Below are 24897 nucleotides of genomic sequence, written 5' to 3'. Positions count from 1 at the left end.
AACTAAACAAACAGAAAACCTGCAATTATGCAGAACAATCTCAATTAAAATTTTTTAATATTTTCTTGAAGGAAGAGGGTCAAAGACATATTTAAAGGCTGCTCTATTCATATATCTTTTTCGACCCATCATCTTTCCTCAAGAACATCCCAAGTCTTTCTCTTACTTAACAAAATAGATCCACAAAGTTTCCTTTCTGTCTCATATATATTTGTGCCTTTTGTTGTCTATGTTTTCCTGCTTTCTGTCTCTGTTCCACTATCCACCAATTATATTAATCCACACCCTTGCTATAATAAGTATCATTTCTCATCCAAGAACAAACTACTGTGTTTACTATCTTGGTTTTGATTCATACAACCCATCAGCTATTACCCTTGTCTCCCATATATTCCTTTTTTCTTCTTCCCCTCATCCTCCTTCAGTATTTGAGCCATTAGTCAACATTTTTCTTCATTCTATCAATTCTGAAAAAAGTATTATTTGAAAACTTCTCTATCCCCAATGATTCTATTTTTTATCAATATTTGCACTTCATGGCAAGATTAAACAACTCTTTAAGCACTGATAAAATATCAGAGAACTGCAGTTAGAACCACCTTATGACCTTAAGAAGTACCTGTGATGATGGAAAAGAACCAGGCAATTTAAAGGAAGGTCTTAATAATAAATACTGTGGAGCCCAGGGCTGTTAGAGAAAAAATTGCAAAGTGTATAAACCTTAATATTTCTCTGTGCCTCCACCATTTCTTACCTCCAGAATCAAAATCATGCCACAGGATTCTTATTTAATGAAGTCACCATACATGCCTGGTATGTGTCACTTGCTTATATATCTCACCTCTGGATTCTTCCCTGAAACTCTGGCCCCTTGAGTTTAAATGGCATGGGCAGGGTGTTAGGAGGTAACAATCTAATAGTTTAACAAAGTTACATCGAAGTGTCAATGATGGATAGCCCAGCTTAAGGTCCTAGGAATGTTTTCATTTTAAAAGAAACATTAGAACCTAGATCACTCTCTAGTTGGCTTATTTTCAGATGGAATTATAGGCTTAAGTTATAATTATTAAGAAAAATATTAGTTAATAGAAAACTAAAAGGACTTTCTGTTGCTCCTGAATCATTTTACCGACCACCTTTCTTTTGATGAATAAGACTGAGGATGTAGAAATCCCAAATAACAATAGCAGCAAAATATTGAATGCCAACGTAGAGCTACAAAGAGTTTGCTGCAGAAGTAAAAACAGATCCATAAATATGTTGCAATTTGGGGGGAAGACAAAAAAGGTTAGAATAGAAGCAAGATAAATACGTAAGATACATGTATACTGGGCTGCAGACACATATCTAACGCCTGCCATCCCCCCAGGTCTGATTGACCATCCCACATTGTTTCCCACAGCTTTCTCCTTTTTCAGCAGCTCTGAATTATTTTCCTGTGAAATCTATGTCAAAGTCATGTGATGATTTCGAGCAGGCTACAAGAGTTTTGTTGTTGCTTCCTTCCTCCCTCTCTTCCTCCCTCCCTCCCTCTCCTCCTTCCCTCCCTCCCTCCCTTCCTCCCTTCCTTCCTTCCTTCCTTCCTTCCTTCCTCTGCTTTTATAAAGATAAAAGTGAAAAAAGAGGGCAGGATAATGTCAAGTTTTGATTCAGAAGTTGAATTCGTTTGAAAGAGGGTCATCAAAATCTTCCTGACTGAGATAGGGTGTGGGTAAAATAAGGATGTGTGTGCTGTGCTACTTTAATTGAACTCGTTTAATTTGATGAAACTTTTTTTTAAAATTGTGTGTCTGCCATGTTCATCTATTTTTAGTTTGTCAAATTATAGAGGTATAGGTATTGGATCTTCGTTGTGTCCTTAGGGAAGGAAGAAGACATGCTGTCTGTATCTCTCACCTGGATATGCTCCCGTGTGTCGTGACCCTGTTTTAAAGACGAGGCCAATATTGTTTGCAAGGTTTTCTGGTCCCTGAAACTTACTCAGTTTCTCTAGGCTCCCTGCTAAAAGAGAGGAAACACTCAGAAATACATCATAGTGGAATGCTTATTAGAAAACACAAGTTTCATAGCAAGTGACTTTTCTATGAAGTACAATAAATCATAGATTGGTAATTAACAGTAAGTGTTAGCCAGCTGCTGGCACAATCCTTTCCTCTTGTCAAGATTAAGGCAATTAGGTGATCTATATAGATTTCCAAATTAAATATCTGTTCTAAGTACACTACTTTAAAGCATTCCATTTGAAATAATAGTATATTTGGTCATAAAGCTTGATATTTTCGTCTACAAAACTTCTTAGAAGAGCCAGATTTACCTCTTTTATTTTTGTAATAATGTAAATGAGTCAGAGTGTAGATTTAATTATTTTGCCTCTCAAATATCTTCCCTCTTCCTTATTATATTAAGGTTTTTTTTTTTTTTTTTACCTTTTTCCACTCTCTATAGGGTACTTTGGTTGCATCTGATTATTTTAGATGCATTATATATAACCAAGAAATTAAAAATAAAAGCTTTCAGCTTAGGGTTCTGTAAACATTTTTACCGTGCTTTTTCTTTATGGAGTAACATCTGATACTGCTTTTAATACATCAACATAGTTGAAATTCAGCTACAGAAATACACATACTGCCAGATACAGACTTTTAGCCCAGTGGGGACTTCATTAGTAGATGTCTTCTTCAGTTCAAAGATGGCACTTGAGAATTTTAAGACTCTCTAGTTTACTAATTAGCTTACCTCCAAGGACTATGTTTAACATCGCTCAAACCTTTTTAACTTTTATTGATACGGACATTTGCACATAATTGTTTTCAGTTTAATGTATCCAAATCCCTAGTCACATGCAGGGACAAGTGCATTAGAACACATTAGAAATCTTGTTTAATGATTTCCTTTCATATTTATGTATATTTGCTTATGAGCAAATAATTTGTTTTGTTTTACCTCTCTTCCAACTAAGCATATTCTCTTTGCCTAAATCTTCAGATTACAGTAACCACATAAAAGTAAATTCACTGTGAATTGGCAATTGACTGTGAACTCAATCCCGCCTAGTGGGATACTAATCACAATAGAAAGCTTTGACATGAATCTGTATTCATCAGATGGTATTCTAGGGTTTAGAGAGCTCTCCTGGTAGGTAAATATGTGATTAGTTTTATGAACTCAACTGTCCTATTTTGTTTTCTGTAAACCGTATCTATAAAGGCTTTCATTTAGAGTACTTTTTGTAAGGTTATTGACAAAAGTTTTATCTTGAGTCAAAAGGAAGCACTTGGTGTTTATTTGCTGATGTTAAATTTATACTGTAATATCACACAAGGTGTATTTCAGAGCTGTCTGCTTCTTTCCATCTCCATTGTCACTCCCCGAGTCCTATGTGCATTATGTCAGAGGTGCAGTAGCCTCATGACCTCTCTTGTTTCCCTATAATTTATCCCTACCACTCCCCATGCTGGCGTGAACCTTTTATGAATTAAGTTTGGCCATGTCCTTCCCTTGCTTAAGACTCTTCAATGGTTTTCCATTGCATTTAGGAAGAAAAGCCTACATCATTGCTATATTCTGTTGAGCCCTGCATGACCTGGCCCATACTCATTTCTCCAGCCTCACCTTACTCTCCATCACTAATGAAGCTCTTACCTCACTGTCTACCTTCCAATCCCTTGAAAATATCAAGATCTTTCCCACATTGCAGACCTTTCTACACATTGCTTTCTCTGCTGAAGTGAACATCCACCTGGGAAAACCTAATATTCTTGCAGAAGTCAGAGTAAATGTTTTTTTCCTCAAACCTAAATTAGATCATCCTTTCTTCTCTATCAAAGTACTTTGCTTTTTCATCATAGACCTAATCAGAATATTTAATTGAACATTTATTTGTGTAACTTAAAGTTTGCCTTCCATATAAGAATGCAAATTCTATGAGGTCAGAGGCCATTTTCTCTTTTATTAACTTCTGTATGTCAATATTTAGAGCACAGTCACGTCATGAGTTATAAATACCTTCTTGTTTCTGAATAAATGAATAAAATATGGTGTTGGATTTTTCAAGTTATCTTCCAATTTTTTAAGTTCTGTCAACAATCTAGTCTCTAATGGTAAAATTAACTTTCTTATATAAACAAAATCTCTTGGTTATTTAACTAACGAATTAATATTTATTTTATTTTCAACTGAGCATCCGTGGAGAGAAAGAGTATTAGTGGGGATTTATATGGACAACATCAGTCAGACAGTGGTAGGGGAAAACTGCAGTATATCTTGGTGGGCAATATTTTTGTCATATACTATATGTATGACATAATGCATAATGTGACTCAAAAGAATCTAATCTTCAGCTAGAAGGGACATTCAGAACATCTGGTTTACTTCTGACCTTTTAGACAATTCCAAACTATCTAGATAAGGCAGTTCATTTTGGTCTTAAAGTCTTTTCATTAATTAAAAAAAATGGCTTCCTTCTACAAAATTTTTATTTGTATTTTTCCCTTATAAAATATTTTTATACCTAATTGAAATATTTCTATTTAGTAGAGCTAGAATGGAGCTAATCACAACCCTCTGGATCCATCTTCTCTGAATTACGATTATAAAGGTGATGAGATTAATTTCCTTTAGGGCTCCTTAAGTGACTCTGGAAATAATTCCCTAAAGTGGAATTCTAAAATGGTGTCAAAATGGTACAAGTTGCAGTAAGTTGCTTTGAAAGAAAAAAACATTATCACGTTGTCATTTAAACATGTATGCTTACATGGTAGTTCGAAAACACCGGAAATCCCATGGAATTCCTATATGTTTAATGAGATACAATATGCTAGAAAAAAAGAAACTCTTCTGACCAAAAAAAAAAATCCTTCAGACTTTTTAAGGCCTAGGGTGTTGATCAAATTCCTTCTAAAGCAATGTATCATATGATTGGTTACACTTTCTTATTGAAGATTTTGACTCTATGATGTTGCCAGGCAGCTTCCTTTTTCACATAGATTAGTTTGATTCTACCAGTCCCATTCTAAGAAAATCACCTGCTGCATTTGGTACCCATTTACTGACCTTATGGATTGCATTTGTGGTTGATAGTCTATTAAATTACTGTGCAGATTGGATTCAGGCCAGTGGTTAAAATATTTCTATTAGATTCCAACAGCATACGTGTATTTCTTACAAATTCACATCACTCTCTTATCGTTCACAGTGTTTCATTCTGTCTACAGAGGTTGAATTGGGTGCACACTCAATTTCACAGGTGAACAGAAGCCTGCAGTTTCTCTGGGCTGAGTGTTTGGGAACAGAGAGCAGTGCCCAGAGTCAGTGTAAGGCTTGTGTGTCACCAGCACCCTTTCAAAAGGACCTTATATCTCACTTAGGAGATATCAAAAGAGAAATTTCCTCCTATTTTAATTTAATTATTAAAGACCCTAAAACATACATTTTTACAATTCATTGCTGAGATTTTTTTATGCATTTACTTAATCTGTACCTTACATTGACGTCTTTAAAAAGGCAACATGTATTTTGTTCTCTCTTATTAAAACTAAACATATCTCTCCTTGTTCCATGATAAATACAGATCATGTTGTTATTGTTCCGAGAATCAAGACATAGCTTTGGTTCAAGGATCAGTTTTTATTTAGAAGTTACATATCCAGCTCTGATTATGCTTCCTTTTATTTTTGATTGCTTAAAAAAACTGTTCTTTTCTATTTCAGGACATGTGTGATAGGAATAGTAAGATGACTACTTCCTTCTGTTATTTAATTGGGAAAAATCTTTGACCTTGAGACTCTTCATGCTCTGATACTGAAACATTCTCTTTCATTTGATCTGTGATTCCCTGGGGATTATAGAGACATGATCAATAAGTTTTACAGAAGTTTCTGGGTTAGTGCTATAACTCGTTAAATTGTTGTTATTAAACCTCAGTGAGTCCATGAAGATAGTGGGATCCTGATACTCAGAGTGACTGATGTGTCACAGCTGGCTTCTTCTTCATTTGGCTGGTTTGGGCCCCATCTTGGCATTTTAGCCTTCCCTTAGAAGGCTATCTGGCAATTCTTGATTAGCCTAAAATAAGCCTATATTTTCCAAGGAATGAGAGTAACAGCAGTTTCTCACACCTGTATTCCTTTATTATTTGAATTCTGTGGACATCTGTTTTGAGCATATGCTATGATCAAGTGTCTGTGCACCATTCAAAATGAAGAAGGACCCTCAGGGCTGGAGGGTGCAATAATATGAAATCTAATATTTTGACTCTACAGTGTATGTGCAACTATATATCATATCATCCCTAATCCTTACAACAGCCCAGGAAAGTGGATATTCTCTCTAGTCAAGTGACTTACCAAAGCCCCCCACATTTTAAACAAATGTCAGAGGTAGGATTCTAATCAAGATGAGTCAATCTCTAACATTCTTCCCTTTTAACCACCCTACACTACCTAGTGAAGAAGATTATATTATGCTGTGAGATAATACAGATTCAGACTGGGGATATCCAGGAAGGTTTACAAATAAGATAACATTTTATCTTGACTTGAAGGATGAGTAAACTTTTGGAGGGTAGAAAAGGGTTGAAGAAACATTGTGCTCAAAGATTTGGAAGCAAGAGGCCTGTAGTGTGTTTGAGAAATGGCAAACAACTTCATGTGGCCAGGCTGTGAAATATGCAGAGGAATGCAGTGAGATCTTACTAGCTTAATGAAAGCCTTAAGTGTCATGATAAGGAGTTGCAACATTATTCTGTAGGTGATGCTGCCAAACAAGGGAAAAATCATAAAGATGGGTTGGTTTTGTGTAGGATGTGTTTTTCAGCTCACCAACCGTGATTCTTCTCTTTCCTGGCCTCAAGGGTTTTGAAGTCAAGGAGGAAAGAACACACAGAGAGATTGTCTTTGTGGTAATTGTCTTCAGGCAGCTATCTTAAGATAACTGGGAAGTGAAGACACTGATCTTGGTTTATCAGAGAAAGCATTTTTATGGCAGTAGATTTTAAGTATTTAAATGATTCAAGAGACTTATTTTGTCAGTTTGAGTTGGTGAAAATTCTATAATTTTTCTTTCATGGGAAGTCTAAAATTTATTTTCCTATATCCCAGGGGGGAAAAAGCATTCAGTATTACTTCATAGACATTTTTTAAAGTAAGTTGCATTTAACCTACTGTATGGGTCTATTTATTAAAGTAGTTTTCTTCCACTTTTAACACCTAAAATGTATTTGTAAATTAATTTTTTTAATCTATCTGGAATCAAACCTAATTTATATCCATCCTAAATCAAATTTAATTCATATTTATATTAATTATATTTGCTCTAAAAATTTTCCAGTATTCACTATTCTTTTTTTTTATGTTTTTGTCTGGCAGTTTAATTTAGACAACACTTATCTGACACAATCAACTAATTCCAGTTTTTAACAAAGAAGTACAGAGTTGGCTATCAAATGAATACATAAAATTAAAAATGGTGGATGATGTATATTCTGTTACCACATGTTTTTTGATGTAATTTTAGTCATGATCTTGGCCTGTTGACTTTGGGCTAACTTTTGAAAATATGCTTTATCAGGAGAAAAAGTGTACTGTGTTTGAGAAATGCATTATTTCTCCAGTGTTCTGGAATCTGTTGTTAGTATAATTTGAAGTGAACTTTCTTTAGCATGGCCTCCAGGGTAATCAGCTACATGTGGATGATGAATAGCTAATAACTGTTCCCTTAGAGGTGACAGAGAGTTGTATACACATTGTAAGTCTTGGCAAGGAGATGAGACTTATCCATCCAGATTTTGCCAATGAAGACACATAAAGAAGAGAGGAAAAAAAAAAAACCTATACTGAAGAAATGTTACAGCTGCAAATATTTGACAGCTTAAATTTTCCACAACACTTTGGTTTATTTTATCTATTAATTCAACAATATTTACTGAGGTCTATTTATACTTAGTTTACATTTATATTTAGTTCAGCTCTAGGCTAGGCCCTGAACTAAGTTGATGGAAAATGCAAAAAAAGCTCTTTCCTAACTCTTTCTGTTGTTTTTCTTATAACAAACTAAGAAGTTATATGCAGTCATTTAAAGCAAGTGAAATCATATTTCTGCACATACCTAGAAACATGCTATATTAAATTTATTTTTGATTTTATTCACATCTCTAAAAAAAATCTTTTTCTTTTGTTCATCTTGATTTCCAAGTGAAGGGGAGCTTAGCAGATTTGGAAAGCTACTAAGAGAAGAGTAAGGACTTTCAAAGAACATCATGAGTCCATTGAAGCAAGTGTGAATATTTATTAACTGTCATTTTCTTTTGAAGCTTTGAAGTACAATAGCAAGAACCATAGAGGCTGACTAAGATGAAAACATTTTCTGTCACCATTTAAGATGATAGAGGGATTTGAGATAGGAAAGCCACCTTCATGAAGTATAAGGAGGGGAGGGGATAGAATCTAATATTGCTATATATGAGTATTTTCTGTTTTTGACAATATATAGTAGTGGTAATGATGATGATAATAATAGTAGTATGTAGTAATTGTTACATTTTTATTTTATTCTGTCATTCTAAATCCTTTATATATTCTATCATCTAAATCCTTTATCTCAACTAATCCCGATACAAATTATATAACTACTACCAGTATCATAATATGAATGGAGGTGCAAACTTAGGCACAAATCAATTAAGTACCCTCCAAAGATTATCCAGTAAGTGTGCTGAGGCTAAACCACTCTGCCCTTGAGGGAGAAGGATGTGGTTGAATGTTTCCACACAACCAGCAAATCCTCAAAGAGCAAAACTTGTTTTGAAGAATAGTTTTCCTGTCTCTTTCAAGAGAACCATTTACCATTGCCTTGAAAAGACTAACATGCTTTTTGATCATACCAGTAATTTTGTAAGACCCAAGTATATATGCTGTGCCAAGAGGCTAAAGAAAGGTGATGTTAAATTTATAATTTTCCGTAAAAATCTTGATTGAATGAGGTGCTACTTTTCTCTCATCTTGAGTTGTAGTAATCCTAGAGGTCTTTTGCTCCATAAGAACTCGCCACAGAGTTCCGTTTTAGAGCATCAAAGCATACCACTACATCTTAGGTTTGATTTATGCAGTATAATGTAAAATAAAACTGCATTGAGATTTCTGTGACCTGATTTCTAATCTTGGCTCTGCTGTTATGATCATGCACAAGTCACTTTGCCTCCCTGGGTCTTAGTTTAGTCATCTGTAAAATGAAGGGGTTGATTAGAAAGCCGTATGGTCCATCTCCAGCTCTAAAATACTGTGACTCCATGATTCCTCTTGCGATGCAAAAGAGAAGGCAGTGAAAAATTAAAAGAGGCTTATCTTCCATGACTTTCTACCCATTTACATAGAACTGAAATTACTTTGAAAGTATCAGAACAATCAGTAATGTTCTATTTGGAATGTTTCAGTTCTGCCAGTTTTTTTGTGAATGAACCAGGTTAAGACTTCTATTTTTACTTTATGGATTCACCTATTAAATGCTTTCAATATAAAGCACTTATTATGGTTGATTAACAAGAACTCACTAAAAATCACTGATTCAATCTTTCATTTATTGAGTAGGTAAGACACAATAATAGGTGCTGAGTGATAACAAAATGAATCAGGAATCTTATAAATGAATAATAACTATCAATTATTGGGCAACACTGACATGCCAGTTATTTTGCCTGCATCACATCACTGATTGTCAGCAGCATCTCTGCACAATTTATATTGGCCTTAGAGAATAAGTAAACTGAGATTATAGAGTTTGTAAGTGACAAAATCGAGAATGGAACTCATGTCTATCTCTGAATATTGCACTGTGTTTATTTATTTATTTTTCAATTTTTTATTTTATTTTATTATTATAATTTTTTTAACATCTTTATTGGAGTATAATTGCTTTACATTGCTGTGTTAGTTGCTGCTGTATAACAAAGTGAATCAGGTAAACATATACATATACATCCCCATATCCCTTCCCTCTTGCGCTTCCCTCCCACCCTCCCCATCCCACCCCTCTAGGTGGTCACAAAGCACCGAGCTGATCTCCCTGTGCTATGCAGCTGCTTCCCACTAGCTATCGATTTTACGTTTGGTAGTGCAGATATGTCAGTGCCACTCTCTCACTACATCCCAGCTTACCCTTCCCCCTCCCTGTGTCCTTAAGTCCACTCTCTACATCTATGTCTTTATTCCTGTCCTTCAGCTAGGTTCTTCAGAACCTTTTTTTTTTCAGATTCCATATATATGTGTTAGCATACAGTATTTGTTTTTCTAACTTACTTCACCCTGTATGACAGATTCTACGTCCATCCACCTTACTACAAATAACTCAATTTCGTTTCTTTTCATGGCTGAGTAATATTCCATTGTATATATGTGCCACATCTTCTTTATCCATTTCCCAGTTGATGGACACTTAGGTTGCTTCCATGTCCTGGCTATTGTAAATAGGGCTGCTATGAACATTTTGGTACATGACTCTTTTTGATTTATGGTTTTCTTAGGATATATGCTCAGTAGTGGGATTGCTGGGTCATATGGTAATTCTATTTTTAGTTTTTTTAATGAAACTCCATACAGTTCTCCATAGTGGCTGTATCAATTAACATTCCCACCAAGAGTGCAAGAGGGTTCCCTTTTCTCCACACCCCCTCCAGCATTTATTGTTTGTAGATTTTTTAATGACGGCCATTCTGACCAGTGTGAGGTGAAACCTCATTGTAGTTTTGATTTGCATTTCTCTAATGATTAAGGATGTTGAGGAGCTTTTCATGTGCTTCTTGGCCATCTGTATGTCTTCTTTGGAGAAATGTCTATTTAGGTCTTCTGCCCATTTTTGGATTGGGTTCTTTGTTTCTTTAATGTTGAGCTGCATGAGCTGTTTATATATTTTGGAGATTAATCCTTTGTCCGTTGATTCGTCTGCAAATATTTTCTCCCATTCTGAGGGTTGTCTTTTGGTCTTGTTTATGGTTTCCTTTGCTGTGCAAAAGCTTTGAAGTTTCATTAGGTCCCATTTGTTTGTTTTTATTTCCCTTTCTCTAGGAGGTGGGTCAAAAAGGATCTTGCTGTGATTTATGTCGTAGAGTGTTCTGCCTATGTTTTCCTCTAAGAGTTTTATAGTGTCTGGCCTTACATTTAGGTCTTTAATCCATTTTGAGTTTATTTTTGAGTACGGTATTAGGGAGTGTTCTAATTTCAGTCTTTTACATGTAGCTGCTCAGTTTTCCCAGCACCACTTATTGAAGAGGCTGTCTTTTCTCCATTGTATATTCTTGCCTCCTTTATCAAAGATAAGGTGACCTTATGTGTGTGGGTTTATCTCTGAGCTTTCTATCCTGTTCCATTGATCTATATTTCTGTTTTTGTGCCAGTACCATACTGTCTTGATTACTGTAGCTCTGTAGTATAGTCTGAAGTCTGGGAGCCTGATTCCTCCAGCTCCGTTTTTCTTTCTCAGAATTGCTTTGGCTATTCAGGATCTTTTGTGTTTCCATACACACTGTGAATTTTTTTGTTCTAGTTCTGTGAAAAATGCCATTGGTAGTTTGATAGGGATTGCATTGAATCTGTAGATTGCTTTGGGTGGTAGAGTCATTTTCACAGTGTTGATTCTTCCAATCCAAGAACATGGTATATCTCTCCATCTGTTTGTATCATCTTTAATTTCTTTCATCAGTGTCTTACAGTTTTCTGCATACAGGTCTTTTGTCTCCATATATAGGTTTATTCTTAGGTATTTTATTCTTTTTGTTGCAGTGGTAAATGGGAGTGTTTCCTTAATTACTCTTTCAGATTTTTCATCATTCGCATATAGGAATGCAAGAGATATTTGTGCATTCATTTTCTATCCTGCTACTTTACCAAATTCACTGATTAGCTCTAGTAGTTTTCTGGTAGCATGTTTAGGATTCTCCATGTATAGTATCATGTCATCTGCAAACAGGGACAGTTTTACTTCTTCTTTTCCTATTTGGATTCCTTTTATTTCTGTTTTTTCTCTGATTGCTATGGCTAAAATTTCCCAAACTGTGTTGCATAATAGCAGTGAGAGTGGACAACCTTGTCTTGTTCCTGATCTTAGTGGAAATAATTTCAGTTTTTCACCATTGAGAATGATGTTGGCTCTGGGTTTGTTATTTATGGCCTTTATTATGTTGAGGTATGTTCCCTCTATGTCTACTTGCTGGAGGGTTTTTTTCGTAAATGGGTGTTGAATTTTGTCAAATGCTTTTTCTGCATCTATTGAGATGATCATAGGGTTTTTCTCCTTCAATTTTTTAATATGGTTTATGACATTGATTGATTTGCATATATTGAAGAAACCTTGCATTCCTGGGATAAACCCCACTTGATCATGGTGTATGATCCTTTTAATGTGCTGTTGGATTCTGTTTGCTAGTATTCTGTTGATCATTTTTTCATCTATGTTCATGAGTGATATTGGCCTGTAGTTTTCTTTTTTTGTGACATTTTTGTCTGGTTTTGGCATTAGGGTGATAATGCCCTCATAGAATGAGTTTGGGAGTGTTCCTCCCTCTGCTCTATTTTGTAAGAGTTTGAGAAGGATAGTGTTAGCTCTTCTGTAAATGTTTGATAGAATTCACCTGTGAAACCATCTTGTCCTGGGCTTTTGTTTCTTGGAAGATTTTTAATCACAGTTTCAATTTCAGTGCTTGTGATTGGTCTGTTTATATTTTCTATTTCTTCCTGGTTCAGTCTTGGCAGGTTGTGCATTTCTAAGAATTTGTCCATGTCTTCCAGGTTGTCCATTTTATTGCCATATAGCTGCTTGTAGTAATCTCTAATGATCCTTTGTACTTCTGCAGTGTCAGTTGTTACTTCTCCTTTTTCATTTCTAGTTGTTTTGATTTGAGTCTTCTCCCTATTTTTCTTGTTGAGTCTGGCTAATGGTTTATCAGTTACCTTTATCTTCTGAAAGAACCAGCTTTTAGTTTTATTGTTCTTTGCTATCATTTCCTTCATTTCTTTTTCATTTATTTCTGATCATTATGATTTCTTTTGCTTACTTTGGGTATTTTTTTTTTCTTCTTTCTCTAATTGCTTTAGGTGTAAGGTTAGGTTGTTTATTTGAGATTTTTCTTGTTTCTTGAGGTAGGATTTTATTGCTATAAACTTCCCTCTTAGAACTGCTTTTGCTGCATTCCATAGGTGTTGGGTTGTCGTGTTTTCATTGTCTTTTGTTTCTAGATATTTTTTGATTTCCTCTTTGATTTTTTCAGTGATCCCTTGGTTATTTAGCAGCGTATTGTTTAACCTTCATGTGTTTGTACTTTTTTACAGTTTTTTTCCAGTTATTGATATGTAGTCTCATCGTGTTGTGGTCAGAAAAGATACTTGATGTGATTTCAATTTTCTTAAATTTACCAAGGCTTGATTTGTGACCCAGATATGATCTATCCTGGAGAATGTTCCATGAGCACTTGAGAAAAAAGTGTATTCTGTTGTTTTTGGATGGAATGTTGTATAAATGTCAATTAAATCCATTTTGTTTAATGTGTCATTTAAAGCTTATGTTTGCTTATTTATTTTCATTTTGGATGAACTGTCCATTTGTGAAAGTGGAGTGTTAAAATCCCCTACTATTTTTGTGTTACTGTTGATTTCCCCTTTTATGGATGTTAGCATTTGCCTTATGTATTGAGGTGTTTCTATGTTGGGTGCATAAATATTTACAATTGTTATATCTTCTTCTTGGATTGATCCCTTGATCATTATGTAGTGTCCCTCTTTGTCTCTTGTAATAGTCTTTATTTTAAAGTACATTTTTTCTGATAGGAGAATTGCTACTCCAGCTTTCTTTTGATTTCCATTTGCATGGAATATCTTTTTCTATCCCTTCACTTTTTGTCTTTATCTGTCCCTAGGTCTGAAGTGGGTCTCTTGTACACAGCATATATACGGGTCTTGTTTTTGTATCCATCCAGCCAGTCTGTGTCTTTTGGTTGGAGCATTTAAATCATTTACATTTAAGGTAATTATCGATATGTATGTTCCTATTACCATTTTCTTAATTGTTTTGGGTTTGTTATTGTAGGTCTTTTCCTTATCTTGTATTTCCTGCCTAGAGAAGTTCCTTTAGCATTTGTTGTAAAGCTGGTTTGGTGGTGCTGAATTCTCTTAGCTTTTGCTTGTCTGTAAAGGTTTTAATCTCTCCATGGAATCTGAATGAGATCATTGCTGGTTAGAGTAATCTTGATTGTTGGTTCTTCCCTTTCATCACTTTAAATATGTCCTGCCACTCCCTTCTGGCTTGCAGAGTTTCTGTTGAAAGATCAACTGTTAACCTTATGGGGATTCCCTTGTATGTTATTTGTTGCTTTTCCCTTGCTGCTTTCAATATCTTTTCTTTGTGTTTTATTTTTGATAGTTTAATTAATATGTGTCTTGGCGTGTTTCTTCTTGGATTTATCCTGTATGGGACTTTCTGCGCTTCCTGGACTTGGTTGACTATTTCCTTTTTTGTGTTAGGGAATTTTTCAACTATAATCTCTTCAAGTATTTTCTCAGTCCCTTTCTTTTTCTCTTCTTCTTCTGGGACCCCTGTAATTAGAATGTTGGTACGTTTAATGTTGTCCCAGAGGTCTCTGAAACTGTCCTCAGTTTTCTTCATTCTTTTTTCTTTGGTCTGCTCTGTGGTAGTTATTTTCACTGTTTTATCTTCTAGGTCACTTATCCATTCTTCTGCCTCAGTTATTCTTCTATTGATTCCTTCCAGAGAATTTTTAATTTCATTTATTGTTGTTCTTTATTGTTTGTTTGCTCTTTCGTTCTTCTAGGTCCTAATTAAATGGTTTTTGTATTTTCTCCTTTCTATTTACAAGATTTTGGATCATCTTTACTCTCATTACTCTGAATTCTTTTTCCGGTAGATTGCCTATTTCCTCTTCATTTATTTGGTCTGGTGGGTTTTTACCTTGCTCCTTCATCTGCTGCATATTTCTCTGTCTTTTCATTTTGCTGAACTTACTGTGTTTGTGGTCTCCTTTTCACAAGCTGCAGGTTTGTAGTTCCTGTTGTTTTTGGTGTCTGCCCCCAGTGGGTAAGGTTGGTTCAGTGGGTTGTGTAGGCCTCCTGATGGAGGGGACTGGTGCCTGTGTTCTATTGGATGAAGTGTGGGATCTTTTCTTTCTGGTGTGCAGGACCATGTCTGGAGGTGTGTTTTGGGGTGTCTGTGAACTTATTATGATCTTAGGCAGCTTCTCTGCTAATCGGTGGGGTTGTGTTCCTGTCTTGCTAATTTTTTGGCATGGGGTCCAGCACTGGAGCTTGCTCTTCGTTGAGTGGAGCTGGGTCTTGGCGTTGAGATAGAGATATCTGGGAGAGCTCTCACTGATTAATATTACGTGGGGCTGGGAGGTGTCTGGTGGTCCAAAGTCCTGAACTTGGCTCTCCTGCCTCGGAGGCTCAGGCCTGACACCAGGCCGGAGCACCAAGACCCTGTCAGCCACACGGCTTTTGGGAAGTTTTTTCTGCCAGCGTTCAGTAGGTGTTCTGTAGGAGTTGTTGCACATGTGTGTGTGTGTGTGTATATATATATATATATATATATATATATATATATATGTATAGTTTTTGCGTTATGTGGGCCTCTCACCATTGTGGCCTCTCCTGTTGCAGAGCACAGGCTCCGGATGTGCAGGCTCAATGGTCATGGCTCACGGGCCTAGCCGCTCTGCAACATGTGGGATCCTCCCGGACCGGGGCATGAACCCGTGTCCTCTGCATCGGCAGGCGGACTCTCAACCACTGCGCCACCAGGGAAGCCCTGTAGATGTATTTGTTGCGAGGAAGGTGATCTCGACGTCTTACTCCTCTGCCATCTTGAAGGTCCTCTCTGTTCACACTATTCAGTTTTGAAGTGTTCCATACTCACAGATCAATCGAGGAAAAGCTTGAGGGCAGATTTAGGGAAATCTTCCATACTCTTGTTGCCAGCGGATCCACGTTTCTTCTGGAAAGGACAGAAATCTGGCCATCTCACTTCAGGCCTACCCCATCCACCTTTTTTCCCTTTGTTCTTAGTCTGTTTCACTTGCTCATAGTGAGCTCTGTGCAGAGGCCTTGCTCCTGGCCCTTCAGACCAGAGTTCCTCGTGAAATGCATGAGCCGACACCTCAGCTTGGACGTGTGCTGAAGCTCCTCACAGGACACTCAACTCAAATTATGTGTATTCACTTTTATCTTTTAAAATTAATCAATAGACAGCACACGTGCCTGGCACGTTTTTCCTTTGTGCTTAGTCTCTTTTCAGTTGCTTATAGGGTACTGTGTGCAATGGAACTCTTCCCAGCAGTTCAGACAAGAGTTTGTAGCCTGAAATGGCTGCACCTGGTACTTGAGTCTGGTGGCCTGAGTGCAGGCCATGACATTCTGTGCATGACACCTTGGCTCAGTGGGGCTGTGTGCAGAGACACTGTGCCTGGCGACATGATCCGGAACCTTGAGCAGCGCTAGCAGCACACAGTCACGTGGACCCACTGCACTGCGTTTATTAAAACATATTACCTCTCCTTAATGTCTGAAGATCGTTTCCCCACCGCCCCCTCCCCCCATGACAGTCAGAGGCCCTGAGAAATCATTGAAGAATTCAGCCTAATTATTATAATGCACAAGTATAGTTTCTCATGGTATCATTTAAAAGCAAGCTTATCAAAACAGCTAAATAAGGGCTGTCATGTGAGGAATATTATTTTAGGTTGAAGGAGAGATCAGTCAAGGAAAGTCTGTCATTCATTTCTTATCAGCTGGCTTCATGAATTCCTCCCACTCGCCTTGGTGTGAGTCCATCTGTGTCTTTTGAGATGACTGTTTTAAATCTCTCATCTTCCAGGTCAACCGTTATATCACAATCCAAGGGAAGTTGTCTGGCTCCATAATGTGACTTAGTAGAAAGCAGCATGCAATATTCTGTGAGTCACATATGGTCTGAGGGTTGTAGGATGACTATCACTATGAGAATCTGGATCCAATGATAGTGAAAAAGTATGTTTTTCTCAATTCCGTGTGTTTTCAAAAATTGGAACAAGAATGTTTGGTTTCCAAGCTGGCTATATAAAAGTGATTGCCTGATGTCCTCCAGTTCAACCAAATCATGCAACAAAAATGAAAAAGCCCACAAATAAAACAATTTCATAAATTGCCTTTATGGAGAAATTTGCACCTGAAGGAAAGGATTCAATTTCCATTAGTTAAATTAGCTCTTAATGTAGCTTTAATACACCTCTTTTCCAGTGAAATGATTGAGTAGTGTTCTTGAATACACATCAGAGACAAACCACCCCTTCCTTATTCCCATTACATAATTCTCATAACAATAATGAAATTAAATGTACTCACCAGTTTTTTGTTTTTATTTTCTTTTAGGAAAACACATTGCTTGAATGAAGGAAATAATGTAGCTTAGTTTCAGAAAGGAAAATCATTTTGTTTAAGATTGTCATAAATCTATGCTATTTGCATATGATATTTTGAATTTTGGTCAAATGGAATACTTAAGCCATCTAATTGGTACTATAGACTTTTACAGGATGGGACCTACTTGTGTGGAAGACCCAGTGGATTAGAGCCTCTTTGGAGGTGAGAGACATACAGAGAAGGGCTAAAAGCTGAGGCTGCCCAGCTACATTTTTGATAGAGTCTTGGAAAAATCTCATTTCCACTGTTGACATTCTGACTTTCTCTTTTTAAGAAGAGTTCTGAACTTTGAATCCTAATGAAAACAGTGAAGCTGTCAATAAAAAATTTACCTAATGTACAGCTTCCTGATAAATTTGTTACCAAAAAAAAAAAAAAAAGCTATGCTTTGAAAGCAGGATTGGTCACCAGCTAGAAAAGCACAGAAGTAGTCTATACACAGTTACCAAAGTTTTCTCCCTTAGCTTTTTCAGAAGTAATTTTCCATACCTCCTACACTTCCTCACATTGCTGGGCTAAGAGAACAAAATGCATATCATCATCATGTCCACTTAAAGATTAATCACATAAAATTGAGCAGTTTGCTGAGTGGGTCCAGGATATGTTGCATTTCTTTCAGGCCTGTTGCTTTATTTCCTTCAGATTCTGTATATTCGAGCAAATTGCTATTCTGTAAGAGTTAAGGAATTAAGATGATTGAGACTGCATAATTAGACTAAGGACAGATTTAAGGAAATTATCTTTTCTCCTAGCTGAAGTCTAGATTAGTGGGTAAAGCCACCGCGTTGTCATTACACAGTTAGTATGCCTAGTCAGATCCTTATCTTGGTCCTGGTGTTCCAATTTCAAGCTTGTATTACGTTTTAAACCCTAGTTAGCTATTTTAAGCCCTTCATATTCAAAAGATATCCCCAAATCTTACTTCACAAAAAAACAGAGACATTCAGGTAGAGGATCCTCAGCTATCCAGCTCCCCACATCCTAAAGTCACTTTCATTTGGTCCTGGGAATGGAGTATACGCCTGACCAGATCATATTTTCCCATCTCCTCCAGGACTGTGCTCTGGCGGCTTTGCCCTTTCTTTCTTAGATCTTTCTCTGCTCTAGTTCCAGCCTCTCTCTCTCTGCCTGGGCCGTCTTTTCCCTTTCACATGCTCAGATAATTCATATGATATAGTCACATGTTATAAAGGCACATCTAGAGATAAAACAAAAGGAAAGCTATTTTTTTAACCTCTAGATCCCCCTCTAGCTAGACCTTATTTCTCTTTTTCCAAACCAAGCAGTTTGAATGAATTGTCTGAACTCACTGACCCTGTTTTTTCTATGTTTATTACTTCATTAAGGTATAATGCAGCAAGGTGCACAGTTCTTAAATATACAGTCTGATAAGTTTTGATTAATATAGACACTGAAGTAACCACTACTCCATTCAAGTTATAGAAATTTTCACCAACCCTGAAAGTTTCCTCGTGCCCTTTCTCAGGAAATCCCTGCCCTGCCCTTTCCTACAATCACTTGTCTGGTTTCTTTAAATGTAGATTATATATCTCCTGTCTCTTTTCCTTTAATTTTTAAAACAGCCTCAAAAGTTACAAAAATTTTGTAAACACAGTACAAAAACATTTTTTTTCCTGAACCATTTGAAATTAAATTGCCGACTTGTTTCCCCATCAAGTCTGAATATTTTAGTGTGTTTTTTTCTCCAACAAAGACCTTTTCCTTCAGGACCACAGTGCAACCATTAGAATTAGGAATTAGTGTTGAAGTATCACTTAACATCTAATCCTCAGGATCCATTCAAGTTTCACCTATAAAAGTGCACTGCAGAAAAAGAATCCAGTTCAGAATCATGCACTGCATTTAGTTTTATATCTCTTTAGTAACCTTTAATCTGGAACTGTTCCTCCGTCTTCCCTTGACGTTCATTGCTTTGGCAACTTTCAAAAGTACAGGCCAATTGTTTTATAAAATGTCTCTCGGTTTTGTTTGTCATGATTCTGTGTTCTTCTCATTGCATCATATCAGTGGCTCATGGCTTTAATTTGTCCCATTATTGATGATCACTTTGGTCACTTGATTAAGGTGCTAATTTCCAGGCTTCTCTACCATAAATTACTCTTGTTCCCTTTGTAATTAATGAACATTTCATGAGGAGGTAATTTGTGTACATGCACACACACATTCATTTATATTTATTTGTATTTCTCCTATATATTGAAAACCATGAGTTCACACTGAAACTTCCAATTACAATCCAACACCACCAGGTTCATTCTAGTTTTTTCCTTTTCCGTATTTGTAACTCCTTTCTCTGATAGTGAGAAATAGGATCCCGTTATTCTGAACATTTTTACTTATTTGATGGATTCTCCTCTATGTAACCCATCTCATTCTTGATACTGCCTTCTCCCCGTGTGGAAATTCTCCTTAATGCCACTCATACTCAGACAATGTGTGCTATGCTGCCACTACCATACCCTCCTCTACCTGTAGAGCTCTGAGACCCCATTCAAGCACCCCCTCGACTTGCATGTTTCTCCTTCTCACACCACTTGGGCTCCAGTATTCTGTGATGCTGCTGCCGCCCCTCCCACATGGATGCTGTCCTCATTCTGCCTGTCGTCTGACACTTACACCAAAAGCCTCTTTGCTGGGTGGAGCACTGCCTCACTTTGCATGGGCACCAGAAACCCATGATGGGCCATCTTCCCCAGCTCCGCCAGTGGGGATGTCTTTTTTCCCCTTGTGTGGTCTTTGACACCTGCACCTCTCTGCTACTCACACCCCACACTTGTGGTTGCCTTTCTATCACTCTCCTCACCCCACATGGGCTCTGACACACTGCATATCGCCACTGTAATCTGTTCTCATCCAAACCTTAGTCTGACGCCTATCTGGCTTGAACCCAACACAAGCCTTTTGGATTGAATTGTTCAGGAGATGAAGGGAATAAAAAGGAAGTATTATGAACTTAATCGTCCTCGCCAACCCACTGGCAAATTTGTAGTTTGCATCCCTAACCTCCAATGTGACTGTATGTGGAGATTGGGCCCTTAAGTAATTAAGGTTACATGAGGTCATAAGGATGGGGCCCTAATCCAATAGGACTGGTGTCTTTGTAAGATAAAGAGACATCAGGGATGTTCATGCACAGAGAAGAGGCCATGTGAGGACATAGCAAGAAGGTAGCCTTCTACAGGCCCAGGAGAGAGACCTCAGGAGAAACCAGATCTGACAACACCATGTTCTTGAACTTCTAGCCTCTCAGAACTATGAGAAATAGACTTCCATTGTTTAAACCACCCAGTCTGTGGTATTTCATAATGGCAGCCTTAGAAGACTAATACAGGAAGATAAAAGGAAGAGGAAATAAAAATTGAAGTGCTTCCTCTATATTTTACTTTATGTTGTAAGCTGCTTCAGTCCTCATGGTGGTTCTGGGCCTGCTTTTATCAAAACCATTATGAATTTTAATGGACATCACTATAACACAATACCCTCAACTGCTCCCTCTTCTTTAAAATTTAGTTAATGTATTTATTCTTCTTCCTCTTTTTCTTTTTTTGAAAATTAAAAAAATTCCAGCTTTATTGAGATAAATTGACATATAACATTGTGTAAGTTTAAGATGTACAATATGTTGATTTTATATACTTATATATTGCAAAACCATTACCACCATAGTTCAGTTAATACCTCCATCACATAACTACTATTTCATTTTCTGTGGTGAGAACATTGAAGATCTACTCTCTTAGCAACTTTCAAGTACATACTACAGTATTATTAACCGTAGTCATTATGCTGTACTTTACTAGATCCCTAGAATTATTCATCTTATAACTGGAAATTTGTATCATTTGACTAACATCTCCACATTTCCCCCACCCTGGTAACCCCTGTTAATCAACATTTCTATTTTACACCACTCACAGAAATTAACTTGAAACGGATTAAAGTTTTAAACATAGACCTGAATCCATGAGTTTTATAAGAATGCATAGGGGAAAAGCTCCTTGGCATTGGTATTGGCAATGACTTTTGTTTTGTTTTGTTTGGATATGACACCAAAAGCACAAGCAACAAAAGCAAAAGTGGAACTACATCAAACCAAAAAGCTTCTGCGCAGCAAAAGAAATAATCAACAGAATGAAATGGCAGCCTTTATAAGGGGTGAAAACATTTGCAAATCCTATATCTGATAAGGGGTGAATATCCAAAATATACAAGGAAATCCTACAACTCAACAGCAAAAAAATAAATAATACAATCACAAAATGGTCAGAAAAACTGAATAGACATTTTTCTATAAAAAAAAATACAAATAGCCCACAGGTACATAAAAAAGTGCTCAACAGCACTAACCATCAGGGAATTGTGAATCAAAGCCATAATGGGATTACCTCACACCTGTTAGAATAACTGTCATCAAAAAGACAAGTAGCAAGTCTTAGTAAGTATGTAGAGAAAAGGAAACACTTGTGCATTTTTGGTGGGAATGTAAATTGTTGTAGCCACTTCGGAAAACAGTATGGAGGTTCTTCATAGAATTAAAAATAGAGCTACCATGTTATCCAGCAATCCCATTTCTGGATATGTATCCAAAGGAAATGAAAACAGGATATCAAAGAGATATCTGTATTCCCATGTTCATTGCAGCATTATTCACAATAGCCAAGGTTGGTAACAACCTAAGTGTCTGTCAGTAGATGAATAAAGAATATGTGTGTGTACTGTATGTATAATATATTGAAATATTATTGTATAATATAAAAATATTATTCAGCCATAAGAAGGAAATCCTGTCCTTTGAGAGAATATGATAGATCTTGGGGGCATTATTCTAAGTGAAATAAGTCAGAGGAAGATACATACTGTATGATATCACTTATATGTGGGATATAAAAACACACCCTCCTTTTTAAATCGACAGGCTGAATGACCAAATGAGCTTGTCGTTTTGGCATCAAACACACTACTCCTTCAAGGAGTGCATGCTACTTTCCTTACCTCTGTCTCACATAAACCAACACTAAACCTTTAATTTCCCAGAGTAAGAAGATTATTTGTAATCGGTTAAATCCTTTCTGGTTATTAGCATTAAAAATAGGCACTGAGGCATTTAAATAGAGATCCTGGATCCCATAAGGAAAGTTTTGCCACTCAGACCACTTTATTCATATTACCCTGTAATCTGTCCCCACAAATCTACAGGATCATTCTTTTGCACCTGATGCATCTTCTCATCGACTAGGGCCATATTTTTGGTTTCCAAAATCCCTCTCTATGGTCTCTGACTGACAGTGCACGTAGTATTTGTGCAAACAGTGGGAAATGCTGTCTTATCTGTGGTACTCTTTGTAGTGACCACTGGCAGAGAAGGCAGGAAGTAACTGCTGCAAACAGAAGTAGACTCTATATTACTATGCAACTTAGACAAGTGAGATTTTGAAGCATCTCCTTTTATAAAACTGCCTAATTAGAAGTAGTGATCTGTCTGCTGACAAGTTAAGAGGCCCATGTACTTCTGCTAGTCTACATTTTTAAAGACTTCTGGGACCCAGGCCAATGTCTGTCAGGAGAAGGGTTTTGTCTCTCAGAACAAAAGAGTATCTCAAAGAGCATCACTCAGTCCAAGTCACTGATCTAGGCAGTGAACATTTTCATGTGAATGTTTCAAAGTATCTTGAATTTAAGAGGGTCATATGAAACTTTATATATATATATGTATATATATATAAATTCTTATACCTGTTTCTCCTTTTGAAACCTCCATTTTAATTAATGACACAAACATTTCTCTAGTTTCCCAAATTTAGGGATCCTTTTCTCTTTCTTTCTTCCATATGCAGTTAGTAACTATGTCTTACTGATTTTACCTCCATAATATATCTCCCGTCAGTCAACTGCTCCCTACACCCATGTTCACAGCCTTAGTTCAAATCCCCATCCTTTCTTAGTTGGATTACTCACATGCCTTATTAGTTGTTTTCTCTCTTCTCTGAGCTTATGGTTTATTTGAAAAGAGCCATTATTAGGATATTTGATGGGTTGGGTATATGTATATTGTTGGAGGGGGAAGATTAGCCTTGTAAGCCCCATAATCCAACATCTCCCACCATTCCCAGCAACATCATCACATAACTTCTAGACATTCCAGAATAAAATAAGAGTGTAGGAAATGTGGCTGTTATGGTTAATTTCATGTGTCAACTTGACTGGCCAGGAGGTGCCCTTATGAAACATTATTTTGGGTTTGTCTGTGAGGGTCTTTCTGGATGAGACTCAGTAAAGTAGATCACCATCCCACAAATGGGTGGTCATTATCCAATCCACTGAGGGCTTGAATAGAGCAAAAGGCAGAGAAAGGAAGAATTCTCCCTTTTTTGCTTCCTGCCTGCATGCTTGAGTTGGGACGTCTCACCTTATTTTCTACAGCCTTTGGACTGGGATTTAAGCCGTTGACTCATCTTTAGGCATTCAGACTTGAACTGAATTACATCACAGGCTTTTGTGGGTCTCCAGCTTGCAGACACCAAATCATGGACTTCTCAGATTCTATAATTGTGTAAGCCAAATACGTCATGACTTCTCTCTCTCTCTCTCTCTCTCTCTCTCACTCTCTCACTCTCTCACTCTCTCACTCTCACTCACTCTCTCTCTCTCTCACTCTCACTCACTCTCTCTCTCTCTCTACCTCCCTCTACTTCTCCCCCCACCCCATGTGTGTTTGTGTGTGTGTTTGTGTGTGTGCATCTCCCACTGGTTCTGTTTCTCTGGAGAACCCTGACTAATACAGTGGTAGAAGTATACCATTATACATGAATTGTTACTTGAATTGTTTAATTTGTCTTGTGACAATGTAAGCACTAATTTTTTTTCATGAAGATAGAATTAAAAAATACAAAAATACCATATTGTGGACAGTCCTATTATACTAAGTTCAGATCTTTATTCCCCCACCTTATGCCAACTCTTTTGCGTACCTCCCCAGCACTGTGGTGGCTCATCTGAATTGTGCATAGACTGTACGAAATAATAAAAAAATAATTGTATATATTTAAAAGGGATTTTGTTAGAGCAAGACCCTCTGCATTTTGGTGCCTTCCAGCACTGGCTCTGAGTAACTTTACATCTTGGTGAGTCACTTCTGTGCTTAGGTGTCTGCCTGCTATTCTGCTGGAAGAATATCAGTACAGATGTGGAATCCAGAGGGGACTAAGGCATGCATCAAAATGAATATAGCCATGAGTTCTGAGTAGACAGACATAATCAAAATAGCACTATGAAGATTAAATGAAGTTATACATATATGGAAAGAGCTCCTTGTTTAGTACTTGACTCACGGTAGAAAGTCAGTTAATGTTAAAAGAATTGGTGAGTAGATATTAGAAGTGTTGTGAGGATGGGTCACCAGCTTAAATGATGGGGTGTGAGGCTGGCAGGG

Source organism: Mesoplodon mirus (assembly GCF_964341445.2).
Source record: "Mesoplodon mirus genome assembly, chromosome: 10".
Lineage (NCBI taxonomy): Eukaryota > Metazoa > Chordata > Mammalia > Artiodactyla > Ziphiidae > Mesoplodon > Mesoplodon mirus.
The sequence above is the reverse complement of the archived record's forward strand: the minus strand, read 5'-3'. Positions refer to the sequence as shown.